This window comes from Mytilus trossulus, chromosome 1, assembly GCF_036588685.1.
Source record: "Mytilus trossulus isolate FHL-02 chromosome 1, PNRI_Mtr1.1.1.hap1, whole genome shotgun sequence".
Classification (NCBI taxonomy): Eukaryota; Metazoa; Mollusca; class Bivalvia; order Mytilida; family Mytilidae; genus Mytilus; species Mytilus trossulus.
The window spans coordinates 4,872,362-4,888,666 of NC_086373.1; the positions used below are offsets into that span (position 1 = coordinate 4,872,362).

At 34.3% G+C, this 16,305-nt stretch overlaps 12 non-coding genes across 12 annotated transcripts; all 12 read right to left on the bottom strand.

Annotated features, from left to right (window-relative positions):
- Positions 1-3,857: 3,857 nt before the first annotated feature.
- Positions 3,858-3,976, bottom strand: LOC134699305 (5S ribosomal RNA). Its single transcript, XR_010103554.1, has one exon. It is a non-coding gene; the product is annotated as a 5S ribosomal RNA (ribosomal RNA).
- A 143-nt stretch (positions 3,977-4,119) lies between these two features.
- LOC134699311 (5S ribosomal RNA) lies at positions 4,120-4,238 on the bottom strand. Its single transcript, XR_010103556.1, has one exon. It is a non-coding gene; the product is annotated as a 5S ribosomal RNA (ribosomal RNA).
- Positions 4,239-6,199: 1,961 nt separating this feature from the next.
- Positions 6,200-6,318, bottom strand: LOC134699317 (5S ribosomal RNA). The gene has a single exon (XR_010103557.1). It is a non-coding gene; the product is annotated as a 5S ribosomal RNA (ribosomal RNA).
- Positions 6,319-6,461: 143 nt separating this feature from the next.
- On the bottom strand, positions 6,462-6,580 carry LOC134699324 (5S ribosomal RNA). Its single transcript, XR_010103558.1, has one exon. It is a non-coding gene; the product is annotated as a 5S ribosomal RNA (ribosomal RNA).
- A 1,961-nt stretch (positions 6,581-8,541) lies between these two features.
- Positions 8,542-8,660, bottom strand: LOC134699330 (5S ribosomal RNA). The gene has a single exon (XR_010103559.1). It is a non-coding gene; the product is annotated as a 5S ribosomal RNA (ribosomal RNA).
- A 143-nt stretch (positions 8,661-8,803) lies between these two features.
- On the bottom strand, positions 8,804-8,922 carry LOC134699343 (5S ribosomal RNA). The gene has a single exon (XR_010103561.1). It is a non-coding gene; the product is annotated as a 5S ribosomal RNA (ribosomal RNA).
- Positions 8,923-10,883: 1,961 nt separating this feature from the next.
- Positions 10,884-11,002, bottom strand: LOC134699349 (5S ribosomal RNA). The gene has a single exon (XR_010103562.1). It is a non-coding gene; the product is annotated as a 5S ribosomal RNA (ribosomal RNA).
- Positions 11,003-11,145: 143 nt separating this feature from the next.
- LOC134699357 (5S ribosomal RNA) lies at positions 11,146-11,264 on the bottom strand. The gene has a single exon (XR_010103563.1). It is a non-coding gene; the product is annotated as a 5S ribosomal RNA (ribosomal RNA).
- Positions 11,265-13,225: 1,961 nt separating this feature from the next.
- LOC134699365 (5S ribosomal RNA) lies at positions 13,226-13,344 on the bottom strand. Its single transcript, XR_010103564.1, has one exon. It is a non-coding gene; the product is annotated as a 5S ribosomal RNA (ribosomal RNA).
- A 143-nt stretch (positions 13,345-13,487) lies between these two features.
- LOC134699373 (5S ribosomal RNA) lies at positions 13,488-13,606 on the bottom strand. The gene has a single exon (XR_010103565.1). It is a non-coding gene; the product is annotated as a 5S ribosomal RNA (ribosomal RNA).
- Positions 13,607-15,552: 1,946 nt separating this feature from the next.
- Positions 15,553-15,671, bottom strand: LOC134699380 (5S ribosomal RNA). Its single transcript, XR_010103566.1, has one exon. It is a non-coding gene; the product is annotated as a 5S ribosomal RNA (ribosomal RNA).
- Positions 15,672-15,814: 143 nt separating this feature from the next.
- Positions 15,815-15,933, bottom strand: LOC134699387 (5S ribosomal RNA). The gene has a single exon (XR_010103569.1). It is a non-coding gene; the product is annotated as a 5S ribosomal RNA (ribosomal RNA).
- Between the last annotated feature and the right edge of the window lie 372 nt (positions 15,934-16,305).

The window sequence follows — 16,305 nt, forward strand, 5'->3', positions numbered from 1 at the left end:
AGTCTTAAATTCTTTGAAGTCGTTATTGTAATTTGATGTACTACTGACTTTGCAGTAATTTTCTGCAAATACGTTTGCTTTTTCTTTCGTATCTGTAATAAATCTATTAAAATATTTCAGAATAGGAATGTTTGTCCTAGAACTTATCTTCCCTAACATCTTTTTTACATTATGCCATAGATCTGAAATGTTATTATTACAATTGAGACTAGTACAGTAATTTGACCAATGGTTGTCCTGTGTATCTTTTAATACTTTTTTACAAAATCTTTCTTTATCTTTATAAATTTTAAAATCATTGCCACTTCCAGTATGTCTTGCTCTATTTCTAGCTTTGTTTCTAGCTTTTATAGCTGAAGTACATTCCTTTGTCCACCAAGGAACACAAGGTTTGTTTGTTTTATGAAATTTCTTAATAGGAATATGGGTACATGCTATATTAATCAATTCAGTGGTTAATGTATTGTTAGTTTGCTGTATATCATCTGTAATTAAATTCTCTGTAAATTTAATGTCACATTCTTTCGTGAAGCTTTTCCAATTTGCTCTCTTAAAATTCCATTTAGGGGAGAAATCACTGTTGTAATCACCAATATATATATTAGAATCAATGTACACACAAAAATGATCACTTCCAAAGGTGGAATGTTGATCTACCAACCAATTAATTTTTTGTCCAATATTAGGACTACAAAAAGTCAGATCTAAACATGATGTTTCTAAATTAATCGGATTCAGTCTTGTTCCTGATCCTTCGTTTAAAAGACATATATTATTATCTTGAATACACTTAAAAAGTTCTCTACCTTTAGTATCGATTCTTTTCCCCCATAATGTATGGTGAGCATTAAAGTCACCACATAATATGTATTCTGTTGTAATTTGACTAAGAAGAGTATCATAGTCTTCATATTTAGTGTCTAATTTAGGGTCATATAAATTAAGTATCAGTAATTTCTTACTATTATGTATAATATAAATTGCAGAAGTTTCAAATGTACTCTGAAAATCAACTGTACTATAGTTAATATATTGTTTAACATAAATGGCTGTTCCACCTCTGTTAACACCTCGACTTGAGAATGTTGCGAGTGTGTAACCTGGTATTTCAGGGTAATCTTTTTCGAGATTACAAAAAGTTTCTTGAAAACATAAAATATTTGGCGTATCTTTAATATTGTTTAAGTGCCATATAAACTCCGGTATGTGTGACCGAATTCCCTGACAGTTCCAATGTGCCAAACTAAGTTGTAAAGCCATGAGTATGATTAAAGTATACATTATAATTGACATGAATGTAAATAGTATATATTTCATTATTAAATACAAGTATAAATAAAACTTAGTTTATTAATGTAAGTTTATCTAGTATATATTCTTGGTTAACGTGTACACCAAGCAATTCTAATACCATGTCAGCTACAACACTGACTTTTTGTTCATTATCAGATAATGTTGGAACCTGTATTGCTGTCATAATTATTAAGAGAATAAAATTGTCAAACTCTGTGAGCTGTTGAAATAAGCCCTTTGTTAGAGAAATCTTTTCATGCTCTTTAGGAAGGTTTTCCTTTTTACCCTGTAAAGGATTTTGTTTTGACTCTTTAAGAACATGTGTTCTTGCTTCTTTAACTGAGCATTTTTCTTTACACACTCTTTTTATTATTTTTTCATTTTGTATTTTCTTTGGGCAATCTTTACTCGTAGCTGGGTGGTCACCGTTGCAATTTGCACATTTAGCCTTAACTTTACACTCCCTATCTTTATGGTCTTCCCCACACCTTACACATTTTACACTATTTCTACATTCTCTTTGCATATGTCCAAAACCCTGACATTTAAAACATTGAGTTGGTTTTGGAACAAAGAGTTTTGTTTTGTGACTCTTAAAACCTATCAACACTCTGGGTGGTAACTCTGTTGTGTTAAAAAACAGTTTTAGAGTTTTTGACGGAACCCTAGTTTTAGTATTAATGTCATAATATGTTAGTCTCTGAAATCGACTGACCTGTTGTTTCTCTAGAATGTCCTGTAAATCTGATTCTTCTATATCAAGTGAAACATTGTAAATACAACCTATAGTAGTGTTCAGCGATTTAGGCTGAAACACATTTACTGACCATTGTCCTAGATGTGTAAGTTTGGACAATTGATTGAACTGGTGTTTATCAAAACAAACAACCATTAAATGACCAGTTCTTGTTGCCCCGAGCTCTTTTACAATACCTACAGAAGAACTCATTAGTTTTTGTATTTGTATTGGATTTTTTAATCCAAGTTTTTCGTCTCTATTAGAAACTATTAACACATATTTTTTAGGCTGTTTTGGACTATTAATTAGTCTTTTAACGGGGGCCCTTTTTACAGTATCCTGTAACACACTACTATAAGAGTCGTGTTGTTGACTGTTAACACGTTTCCTTTTACTTTTTTGATATTGCCATGGGTCTTGGCCAATATCTGATTCACTCTCTAATTCTGATGTTTCTGAACCTGTATCCATATTAATTAAATTTTGGGACATATAAGTTCTGTCCATAACTTTTTCATGGAGACCATCAATAAATCGTTCTATCACAGTAATGTCTTCTGAATCAGACATACTTAAATTACCAAACTACTACTCCCTATTGGAGAAGAAGCGTGACTAAATATATATATAAAAAAAAAAAAAAAAATAGTAGAAAATTTTCTGAACCTAAGTTTACACAACCTGTATATAAATATCTTAATGTAATATCTAAATAAATAGCTGAAATATCTGAAATATCAATGCCTGTACATAAAGTAAGAAACTAAGTTTACATATAAATAACAATCAGTGCTCAGTAACTAAATGCATGTGTGTGACACCATTGGACTCACTACCAATGATATGCAAAAATCACCGACAGTGTGTAATTATCAAACTAACGCGGACCTCGACGAGAGCACCCTTAAACTTTCATGACAATCTAATTCAAACAGATCGACAAGAAAATCTGTGTGCTTGTTCGACAAGTTTTAATCATTTGTTTCAAATAAATTGTACTTTTTGTTATATAAATGATACACGAAAATTTTCAGCAGGAATTTATCTTTCAGAATATGTCATAAGAATTAAACAAAATACCACGAGTGAAGAAATATTTACGATTAATGTACAACTTGTCAATTTCACTCGTGCGATTCTTCATCAGAAAACGTGTTGTATTATTTCACAAAAACTAGATTGTGCCGTAAAAATGATATAAATTTGTAGTAAAATCATTTCTTTATATGTTTTTGCTTTCAGATATACACAGAAATAAAGAGACTTCCCAGAAATTTAGATTTTGCCTTCGATATGAAAGCACACAAAGATGGCAAACTTCGAAACCGGGACTTCCTTGACCGAGATGAAAGACGTTTCAAATATTCGAAGTTTTTACTGGAACTTTACAAACTATAATTATTATTTATTGTTTATTATTTGTTTTTGCTATAATGAATTTTTGCTAATTAGAATCCTTTCAGAAAAAATGTGAATCATATAAGCCCTGGTCAAAAAGAAAGAGGCGATTTCAAATGACGACAAATGGCGGATACCATATTATCACAGACGACCTTTCAAAGACCTAATTTAAAAATATATATATAGCCACATGCATGTGTAAGGAGTGGAATTCTTAAGTGTATATAACTTGACGTGCATGTATTTCACTTTAAAATATTTCAACATGCAGATGGGTATTGAAAACTAAATAAATTTATGAATGATTTATTTTCTGTTTTCTTCATTGATAGCTAAATACATTGAATATTACATCCAAATAAATTAGTAAAAAAAATATTGAACCATTATGTTTGGTAGGAATACAAAATTATACGTAAAAAAATGTCTACAACACCCGGTATTCCCAGGCGGTCACCCATCCAAGTACTAACCGGGCTCGACGTTGCTTAACTTCGGTGATCGGACGAGAACCGGTGTTTTCAACGTGATATGGTCGTAGACACAGAAGTGTTAAAATTTTTGATATATAAGGTTAGGTAGTAGCATTTTTGTCAAAAATTTATATATAATATTTTTTTTCAGAAGCAAAACTTTACACTAATTATATGTTTGTTAGAAATGCAAAATTATAAGAACACAAAAAATGTCTACAACACCCGGTATTCCCAGGCGGTCACCCATCCAAGTACTAACCGGGCTCGACGTTGCTTAACTTCGGTGATCGGACGAGAACCGGTGTTTTCAACGTGATATGGTCGTAGACACAGAAGTGTTAAATTTTTTGATATATAAAGTTAGGAAGTAGCAATTTTGAACAGATCAAGAATTTGTATAAAAAGATTTTTTTTCGGGTTTAAGATAGAAGCAAAACTAAATATTTACTGCACGATCCAGAGTGGAAGATAGTAAAACTTAGCAAGTTCACATGTAGTAGAAATAAATTGCAGAGAAGAAAGAGAGATTTAGAAAATGGGACAAGCTATATTTTATTTGTGACTAATACCATGCAACAATTTCAGATTCTTTTTGAAAAATTTTGGTAGCCCTTAAAAGGGCTGTTTAAGCTTTAAAAGCATCATGCTTCCTTCATTTACTTCTTCTTTGGTGTCTTTGCCTTCTTTGGTTTAGCTGCAGCCTTTGTCTTCTTGGGAGATTTTGTGGCTTTCTTTGCAGATTTGGCAGCAGGTTTTGCAGCAGGTTTCTTTGCAGCTGGCTTCTTTGCTTTTGGTTTAGCTGCTTTCTTTTCACCTGCTGGTTTCTTTGCTGCAGGTTTCTTTGCGGCAGTCTTTTTGGTAGGTGTCTTTGCCTTCTTTGGCTTGGCTGCTTTAGGTTTAACTACTTTCTTTGCTGGTTTCTTAGCTGGTTTAGCTACTTCCCCAATCTTAAAGCTTCCAGAAGCGCCGGTACCCTTCGACTGTTTCAAGCTATTGCTCTTCACTCCTGATTTCAGAGCTAACTTCAAGTGAGTGTTGACTGTTTTTGCATCGCTACCAACGCTGAAGTTTGCTAAGATATACTTGAGGATGGCTTGACGGCTGGAGCCTCCACGCTCTTTCAAAGCAGATATAGCCTTTCCGACCATCTCGCTGTATTTTGGATGAGTAGCTACTTTCTTTGGTTTAGCTGCAGCTTTCTTCTTTGGTGACTTAGCTGGGGTCTTTACTACTGGTGCTGGTGCGTCAGACATTTTGCGGCTTTGGTTGTTGAACGATGTGTGCGAATGAACGACAGATTACAATGATATGCAAAAATCACCGACAGTGTGTAATTATCAAACTAACGCGGACCTCGACGAGAGCACCCTTAAACTTTCATGACAATCTAATTCAAACAGATCGACAAGAAAATCTGTGTGCTTGTTCGACAAGTTTTAATCATTTGTTTCAAATAAATTGTACTTTTTGTTATATAAATGATACACGAAAATTTTCAGCAGGAATTTATCTTTCAGAATATGTCATAAGAATTAAACAAAATACCACGAGTGAAGAAATATTTACGATTAATGTACAACTTGTCAATTTCACTCGTGCGATTCTTCATCAGAAAACGTGTTGTATTATTTCACAAAAACTAGATTGTGCCGTAAAAATGATATAAATTTGTAGTAAAATCATTTCTTTATATGTTTTTGCTTTCAGATATACACAGAAATAAAGAGACTTCCCAGAAATTTAGATTTTGCCTTCGATATGAAAGCACACAAAGATGGCAAACTTCGAAACCGGGACTTCCTTGACCGAGATGAAAGACGTTTCAAATATTCGAAGTTTTTACTGGAACTTTACAAACTATAATTATTATTTATTGTTTATTATTTGTTTTTGCTATAATGAATTTTTGCTAATTAGAATCCTTTCAGAAAAAATGTGAATCATATAAGCCCTGGTCAAAAAGAAAGAGGCGATTTCAAATGACGACAAATGGCGGATACCATATTATCACAGACGACCTTTCAAAGACCTAATTTAAAAATATATATATAGCCACATGCATGTGTAAGGAGTGGAATTCTTAAGTGTATATAACTTGACGTGCATGTATTTCACTTAAAAATATTTCAACATGCAGATGGGTATTGAAAACTAAATAAATTTATGAATGATTTATTTTCTGTTTTCTTCATTGATAGCTAAATACATTGAATATTACATCCAAATAAATTAGTAAAAAAAATATTGAACCATTATGTTTGGTAGGAATACAAAATTATACGTAAAAAAATGTCTACAACACCCGGTATTCCCAGGCGGTCACCCATCCAAGTACTAACCGGGCTCGACGTTGCTTAACTTCGGTGATCGGACGAGAACCGGTGTTTTCAACGTGATATGGTCGTAGACACAGAAGTGTTAAAATTTTTGATATATAAGGTTAGGTAGTAGCATTTTTGTCAAAAATTTATATATAATATTTTTTTTCAGAAGCAAAACTTTACACTAATTATATGTTTGTTAGAAATGCAAAATTATAAGAACACAAAAAATGTCTACAACACCCGGTATTCCCAGGCGGTCACCCATCCAAGTACTAACCGGGCTCGACGTTGCTTAACTTCGGTGATCGGACGAGAACCGGTGTTTTCAACGTGATATGGTCGTAGACACAGAAGTGTTAAATTTTTTGATATATAAAGTTAGGAAGTAGCAATTTTGAACAGATCAAGAATTTGTATAAAAAGATTTTTTTTCGGGTTTAAGATAGAAGCAAAACTAAATATTTACTGCACGATCCAGAGTGGAAGATAGTAAAACTTAGCAAGTTCACATGTAGTAGAAATAAATTGCAGAGAAGAAAGAGAGATTTAGAAAATGGGACAAGCTATATTTTATTTGTGACTAATACCATGCAACAATTTCAGATTCTTTTTGAAAAATTTTGGTAGCCCTTAAAAGGGCTGTTTAAGCTTTAAAAGCATCATGCTTCCTTCATTTACTTCTTCTTTGGTGTCTTTGCCTTCTTTGGTTTAGCTGCAGCCTTTGTCTTCTTGGGAGATTTTGTGGCTTTCTTTGCAGATTTGGCAGCAGGTTTTGCAGCAGGTTTCTTTGCAGCTGGCTTCTTTGCTTTTGGTTTAGCTGCTTTCTTTTCACCTGCTGGTTTCTTTGCTGCAGGTTTCTTTGCGGCAGTCTTTTTGGTAGGTGTCTTTGCCTTCTTTGGCTTGGCTGCTTTAGGTTTAACTACTTTCTTTGCTGGTTTCTTAGCTGGTTTAGCTACTTCCCCAATCTTAAAGCTTCCAGAAGCGCCGGTACCCTTCGACTGTTTCAAGCTATTGCTCTTCACTCCTGATTTCAGAGCTAACTTCAAGTGAGTGTTGACTGTTTTTGCATCGCTACCAACGCTGAAGTTTGCTAAGATATACTTGAGGATGGCTTGACGGCTGGAGCCTCCACGCTCTTTCAAAGCAGATATAGCCTTTCCGACCATCTCGCTGTATTTTGGATGAGTAGCTACTTTCTTTGGTTTAGCTGCAGCTTTCTTCTTTGGTGACTTAGCTGGGGTCTTTACTACTGGTGCTGGTGCGTCAGACATTTTGCGGCTTTGGTTGTTGAACGATGTGTGCGAATGAACGACAGATTACAATGATATGCAAAAATCACCGACAGTGTGTAATTATCAAACTAACGCGGACCTCGACGAGAGCACCCTTAAACTTTCATGACAATCTAATTCAAACAGATCGACAAGAAAATCTGTGTGCTTGTTCGACAAGTTTTAATCATTTGTTTCAAATAAATTGTACTTTTTGTTATATAAATGATACACGAAAATTTTCAGCAGGAATTTATCTTTCAGAATATGTCATAAGAATTAAACAAAATACCACGAGTGAAGAAATATTTACGATTAATGTACAACTTGTCAATTTCACTCGTGCGATTCTTCATCAGAAAACGTGTTGTATTATTTCACAAAAACTAGATTGTGCCGTAAAAATGATATAAATTTGTAGTAAAATCATTTCTTTATATGTTTTTGCTTTCAGATATACACAGAAATAAAGAGACTTCCCAGAAATTTAGATTTTGCCTTCGATATGAAAGCACACAAAGATGGCAAACTTCGAAACCGGGACTTCCTTGACCGAGATGAAAGACGTTTCAAATATTCGAAGTTTTTACTGGAACTTTACAAACTATAATTATTATTTATTGTTTATTATTTGTTTTTGCTATAATGAATTTTTGCTAATTAGAATCCTTTCAGAAAAAATGTGAATCATATAAGCCCTGGTCAAAAAGAAAGAGGCGATTTCAAATGACGACAAATGGCGGATACCATATTATCACAGACGACCTTTCAAAGACCTAATTTAAAAATATATATATAGCCACATGCATGTGTAAGGAGTGGAATTCTTAAGTGTATATAACTTGACGTGCATGTATTTCACTTAAAAATATTTCAACATGCAGATGGGTATTGAAAACTAAATAAATTTATGAATGATTTATTTTCTGTTTTCTTCATTGATAGCTAAATACATTGAATATTACATCCAAATAAATTAGTAAAAAAAATATTGAACCATTATGTTTGGTAGGAATACAAAATTATACGTAAAAAAATGTCTACAACACCCGGTATTCCCAGGCGGTCACCCATCCAAGTACTAACCGGGCTCGACGTTGCTTAACTTCGGTGATCGGACGAGAACCGGTGTTTTCAACGTGATATGGTCGTAGACACAGAAGTGTTAAAATTTTTGATATATAAGGTTAGGTAGTAGCATTTTTGTCAAAAATTTATATATAATATTTTTTTTCAGAAGCAAAACTTTACACTAATTATATGTTTGTTAGAAATGCAAAATTATAAGAACACAAAAAATGTCTACAACACCCGGTATTCCCAGGCGGTCACCCATCCAAGTACTAACCGGGCTCGACGTTGCTTAACTTCGGTGATCGGACGAGAACCGGTGTTTTCAACGTGATATGGTCGTAGACACAGAAGTGTTAAATTTTTTGATATATAAAGTTAGGAAGTAGCAATTTTGAACAGATCAAGAATTTGTATAAAAAGATTTTTTTTCGGGTTTAAGATAGAAGCAAAACTAAATATTTACTGCACGATCCAGAGTGGAAGATAGTAAAACTTAGCAAGTTCACATGTAGTAGAAATAAATTGCAGAGAAGAAAGAGAGATTTAGAAAATGGGACAAGCTATATTTTATTTGTGACTAATACCATGCAACAATTTCAGATTCTTTTTGAAAAATTTTGGTAGCCCTTAAAAGGGCTGTTTAAGCTTTAAAAGCATCATGCTTCCTTCATTTACTTCTTCTTTGGTGTCTTTGCCTTCTTTGGTTTAGCTGCAGCCTTTGTCTTCTTGGGAGATTTTGTGGCTTTCTTTGCAGATTTGGCAGCAGGTTTTGCAGCAGGTTTCTTTGCAGCTGGCTTCTTTGCTTTTGGTTTAGCTGCTTTCTTTTCACCTGCTGGTTTCTTTGCTGCAGGTTTCTTTGCGGCAGTCTTTTTGGTAGGTGTCTTTGCCTTCTTTGGCTTGGCTGCTTTAGGTTTAACTACTTTCTTTGCTGGTTTCTTAGCTGGTTTAGCTACTTCCCCAATCTTAAAGCTTCCAGAAGCGCCGGTACCCTTCGACTGTTTCAAGCTATTGCTCTTCACTCCTGATTTCAGAGCTAACTTCAAGTGAGTGTTGACTGTTTTAGCATCGCTACCAACGCTGAAGTTTGCTAAGATATACTTGAGGATGGCTTGACGGCTGGAGCCTCCACGCTCTTTCAAAGCAGATATAGCCTTTCCGACCATCTCGCTGTATTTTGGATGAGTAGCTACTTTCTTTGGTTTAGCTGCAGCTTTCTTCTTTGGTGACTTAGCTGGGGTCTTTACTACTGGTGCTGGTGCGTCAGACATTTTGCGGCTTTGGTTGTTGAACGATGTGTGCGAATGAACGACAGATTACAATGATATGCAAAAATCACCGACAGTGTGTAATTATCAAACTAACGCGGACCTCGACGAGAGCACCCTTAAACTTTCATGACAATCTAATTCAAACAGATCGACAAGAAAATCTGTGTGCTTGTTCGACAAGTTTTAATCATTTGTTTCAAATAAATTGTACTTTTTGTTATATAAATGATACACGAAAATTTTCAGCAGGAATTTATCTTTCAGAATATGTCATAAGAATTAAACAAAATACCACGAGTGAAGAAATATTTACGATTAATGTACAACTTGTCAATTTCACTCGTGCGATTCTTCATCAGAAAACGTGTTGTATTATTTCACAAAAACTAGATTGTGCCGTAAAAATGATATAAATTTGTAGTAAAATCATTTCTTTATATGTTTTTGCTTTCAGATATACACAGAAATAAAGAGACTTCCCAGAAATTTAGATTTTGCCTTCGATATGAAAGCACACAAAGATGGCAAACTTCGAAACCGGGACTTCCTTGACCGAGATGAAAGACGTTTCAAATATTCGAAGTTTTTACTGGAACTTTACAAACTATAATTATTATTTATTGTTTATTATTTGTTTTTGCTATAATGAATTTTTGCTAATTAGAATCCTTTCAGAAAAAATGTGAATCATATAAGCCCTGGTCAAAAAGAAAGAGGCGATTTCAAATGACGACAAATGGCGGATACCATATTATCACAGACGACCTTTCAAAGACCTAATTTAAAAATATATATATAGCCACATGCATGTGTAAGGAGTGGAATTCTTAAGTGTATATAACTTGACGTGCATGTATTTCACTTAAAAATATTTCAACATGCAGATGGGTATTGAAAACTAAATAAATTTATGAATGATTTATTTTCTGTTTTCTTCATTGATAGCTAAATACATTGAATATTACATCCAAATAAATTAGTAAAAAAAATATTGAACCATTATGTTTGGTAGGAATACAAAATTATACGTAAAAAAATGTCTACAACACCCGGTATTCCCAGGCGGTCACCCATCCAAGTACTAACCGGGCTCGACGTTGCTTAACTTCGGTGATCGGACGAGAACCGGTGTTTTCAACGTGATATGGTCGTAGACACAGAAGTGTTAAAATTTTTGATATATAAGGTTAGGTAGTAGCATTTTTGTCAAAAATTTATATATAATATTTTTTTTCAGAAGCAAAACTTTACACTAATTATATGTTTGTTAGAAATGCAAAATTATAAGAACACAAAAAATGTCTACAACACCCGGTATTCCCAGGCGGTCACCCATCCAAGTACTAACCGGGCTCGACGTTGCTTAACTTCGGTGATCGGACGAGAACCGGTGTTTTCAACGTGATATGGTCGTAGACACAGAAGTGTTAAATTTTTTGATATATAAAGTTAGGAAGTAGCAATTTTGAACAGATCAAGAATTTGTATAAAAAGATTTTTTTTCGGGTTTAAGATAGAAGCAAAACTAAATATTTACTGCACGATCCAGAGTGGAAGATAGTAAAACTTAGCAAGTTCACATGTAGTAGAAATAAATTGCAGAGAAGAAAGAGAGATTTAGAAAATGGGACAAGCTATATTTTATTTGTGACTAATACCATGCAACAATTTCAGATTCTTTTTGAAAAATTTTGGTAGCCCTTAAAAGGGCTGTTTAAGCTTTAAAAGCATCATGCTTCCTTCATTTACTTCTTCTTTGGTGTCTTTGCCTTCTTTGGTTTAGCTGCAGCCTTTGTCTTCTTGGGAGATTTTGTGGCTTTCTTTGCAGATTTGGCAGCAGGTTTTGCAGCAGGTTTCTTTGCAGCTGGCTTCTTTGCTTTTGGTTTAGCTGCTTTCTTTTCACCTGCTGGTTTCTTTGCTGCAGGTTTCTTTGCGGCAGTCTTTTTGGTAGGTGTCTTTGCCTTCTTTGGCTTGGCTGCTTTAGGTTTAACTACTTTCTTTGCTGGTTTCTTAGCTGGTTTAGCTACTTCCCCAATCTTAAAGCTTCCAGAAGCGCCGGTACCCTTCGACTGTTTCAAGCTATTGCTCTTCACTCCTGATTTCAGAGCTAACTTCAAGTGAGTGTTGACTGTTTTTGCATCGCTACCAACGCTGAAGTTTGCTAAGATATACTTGAGGATGGCTTGACGGCTGGAGCCTCCACGCTCTTTCAAAGCAGATATAGCCTTTCCGACCATCTCGCTGTATTTTGGATGAGTAGCTACTTTCTTTGGTTTAGCTGCAGCTTTCTTCTTTGGTGACTTAGCTGGGGTCTTTACTACTGGTGCTGGTGCGTCAGACATTTTGCGGCTTTGGTTGTTGAACGATGTGTGCGAATGAACGACAGATTACAATGATATGCAAAAATCACCGACAGTGTGTAATTATCAAACTAACGCGGACCTCGACGAGAGCACCCTTAAACTTTCATGACAATCTAATTCAAACAGATCGACAAGAAAATCTGTGTGCTTGTTCGACAAGTTTTAATCATTTGTTTCAAATAAATTGTACTTTTTGTTATATAAATGATACACGAAAATTTTCAGCAGGAATTTATCTTTCAGAATATGTCATAAGAATTAAACAAAATACCACGAGTGAAGAAATATTTACGATTAATGTACAACTTGTCAATTTCACTCGTGCGATTCTTCATCAGAAAACGTGTTGTATTATTTCACAAAAACTAGATTGTGCCGTAAAAATGATATAAATTTGTAGTAAAATCATTTCTTTATATGTTTTTGCTTTCAGATATACACAGAAATAAAGAGACTTCCCAGAAATTTAGATTTTGCCTTCGATATGAAAGCACACAAAGATGGCAAACTTCGAAACCGGGACTTCCTTGACCGAGATGAAAGACGTTTCAAATATTCGAAGTTTTTACTGGAACTTTACAAACTATAATTATTATTTATTGTTTATTATTTGTTTTTGCTATAATGAATTTTTGCTAATTAGAATCCTTTCAGAAAAAATGTGAATCATATAAGCCCTGGTCAAAAAGAAAGAGGCGATTTCAAATGACGACAAATGGCGGATACCATATTATCACAGACGACCTTTCAAAGACCTAATTTAAAAATATATATATAGCCACATGCATGTGTAAGGAGTGGAATTCTTAAGTGTATATAACTTGACGTGCATGTATTTCACTTAAAAATATTTCAACATGCAGATGGGTATTGAAAACTAAATAAATTTATGAATGATTTATTTTCTGTTTTCTTCATTGATAGCTAAATACATTGAATATTACATCCAAATAAATTAGTAAAAAAAATATTGAACCATTATGTTTGGTAGGAATACAAAATTATACGTAAAAAAATGTCTACAACACCCGGTATTCCCAGGCGGTCACCCATCCAAGTACTAACCGGGCTCGACGTTGCTTAACTTCGGTGATCGGACGAGAACCGGTGTTTTCAACGTGATATGGTCGTAGACACAGAAGTGTTAAAATTTTTGATATATAAGGTTAGGTAGTAGCATTTTTGTCAAAAATTTATATATAATATTTTTTTTCAGAAGCAAAACTTTACACTAATTATATGTTTGTTAGAAATGCAAAATTATAAGAACACAAAAAATGTCTACAACACCCGGTATTCCCAGGCGGTCACCCATCCAAGTACTAACCGGGCTCGACGTTGCTTAACTTCGGTGATCGGACGAGAACCGGTGTTTTCAACGTGATATGGTCGTAGACACAGAAGTGTTAAATTTTTTGATATATAAAGTTAGGAAGTAGCAATTTTGAACAGATCAAGAATTTGTATAAAAAGATTTTTTTTCGGGTTTAAGATAGAAGCAAAACTAAATATTTACTGCACGATCCAGAGTGGAAGATAGTAAAACTTAGCAAGTTCACATGTAGTAGAAATAAATTGCAGAGAAGAAAGAGAGATTTAGAAAATGGGACAAGCTATATTTTATTTGTGACTAATACCATGCAACAATTTCAGATTCTTTTTGAAAAATTTTGGTAGCCCTTAAAAGGGCTGTTTAAGCTTTAAAAGCATCATGCTTCCTTCATTTACTTCTTCTTTGGTGTCTTTGCCTTCTTTGGTTTAGCTGCAGCCTTTGTCTTCTTGGGAGATTTTGTGGCTTTCTTTGCAGATTTGGCAGCAGGTTTTGCAGCAGGTTTCTTTGCAGCTGGCTTCTTTGCTTTTGGTTTAGCTGCTTTCTTTTCACCTGCTGGTTTCTTTGCTGCAGTCTTTTTGGTAGGTGTCTTTGCCTTCTTTGGCTTGGCTGCTTTAGGTTTAACTACTTTCTTTGCTGGTTTCTTAGCTGGTTTAGCTACTTCCCCAATCTTAAAGCTTCCAGAAGCGCCGGTACCCTTCGACTGTTTCAAGCTATTGCTCTTCACTCCTGATTTCAGAGCTAACTTCAAGTGAGTGTTGACTGTTTTTGCATCGCTACCAACGCTGAAGTTTGCTAAGATATACTTGAGGATGGCTTGACGGCTGGAGCCTCCACGCTCTTTCAAAGCAGATATAGCCTTTCCGACCATCTCGCTGTATTTTGGATGAGTAGCTACTTTCTTTGGTTTAGCTGCAGCTTTCTTCTTTGGTGACTTAGCTGGGGTCTTTACTACTGGTGCTGGTGCGTCAGACATTTTGCGGCTTTGGTTGTTGAACGATGTGTGCGAATGAACGACAGATTACAATGATATGCAAAAATCACCGACAGTGTGTAATTATCAAACTAACGCGGACCTCGACGAGAGCACCCTTAAACTTTCATGACAATCTAATTCAAACAGATCGACAAGAAAATCTGTGTGCTTGTTCGACAAGTTTTAATCATTTGTTTCAAATAAATTGTACTTTTTGTTATATAAATGATACACGAAAATTTTCAGCAGGAATTTATCTTTCAGAATATGTCATAAGAATTAAACAAAATACCACGAGTGAAGAAATATTTACGATTAATGTACAACTTGTCAATTTCACTCGTGCGATTCTTCATCAGAAAACGTGTTGTATTATTTCACAAAAACTAGATTGTGCCGTAAAAATGATATAAATTTGTAGTAAAATCATTTCTTTATATGTTTTTGCTTTCAGATATACACAGAAATAAAGAGACTTCCCAGAAATTTAGATTTTGCCTTCGATATGAAAGCACACAAAGATGGCAAACTTCGAAACCGGGACTTCCTTGACCGAGATGAAAGACGTTTCAAATATTCGAAGTTTTTACTGGAACTTTACAAACTATAATTATTATTTATTGTTTATTATTTGTTTTTGCTATAATGAATTTTTGCTAATTAGAATCCTTTCAGAAAAAATGTGAATCATATAAGCCCTGGTCAAAAAGAAAGAGGCGATTTCAAATGACGACAAATGGCGGATACCATATTATCACAGACGACCTTTCAAAGACCTAATTTAAAAATATATATATAGCCACATGCATGTGTAAGGAGTGGAATTCTTAAGTGTATATAACTTGACGTGCATGTATTTCACTTAAAAATATTTCAACATGCAGATGGGTATTGAAAACTAAATAAATTTATGAATGATTTATTTTCTGTTTTCTTCATTGATAGCTAAATACATTGAATATTACATCCAAATAAATTAGTAAAAAAAATATTGAACCATTATGTTTGGTAGGAATACAAAATTATACGTAAAAAAATGTCTACAACACCCGGTATTCCCAGGCGGTCACCCATCCAAGTACTAACCGGGCTCGACGTTGCTTAACTTCGGTGATCGGACGAGAACCGGTGTTTTCAACGTGATATGGTCGTAGACACAGAAGTGTTAAAATTTTTGATATATAAGGTTAGGTAGTAGCATTTTTGTCAAAAATTTATATATAATATTTTTTTTCAGAAGCAAAACTTTACACTAATTATATGTTTGTTAGAAATGCAAAATTATAAGAACACAAAAAATGTCTACAACACCCGGTATTCCCAGGCGGTCACCCATCCAAGTACTAACCGGGCTCGACGTTGCTTAACTTCGGTGATCGGACGAGAACCGGTGTTTTCAACGTGATATGGTCGTAGACACAGAAGTGTTAAATTTTTTGATATATAAAGTTAGGAAGTAGCAATTTTGAACAGATCAAGAATTTGTATAAAAAGATTTTTTTTCGGGTTTAAGATAGAAGCAAAACTAAATATTTACTGCACGATCCAGAGTGGAAGATAGTAAAACTTAGCAAGTTCACATGTAGTAGAAATAAATTGCAGAGAAGAAAGAGAGATTTAGAAAATGGGACAAGCTATATTTTATTTGTGACTAATACCATGCAACAATTTCAGATTCTTTTTGAAAAATTTTGGTAGCCCTTAAAAGGGCTGTTTAAGCTTTAAAAGCATCATGCTTCCTTCATTTACTTCTTCTTTGGTGTCTTTGCCTTCTTTGGTTTAGCTGCAGC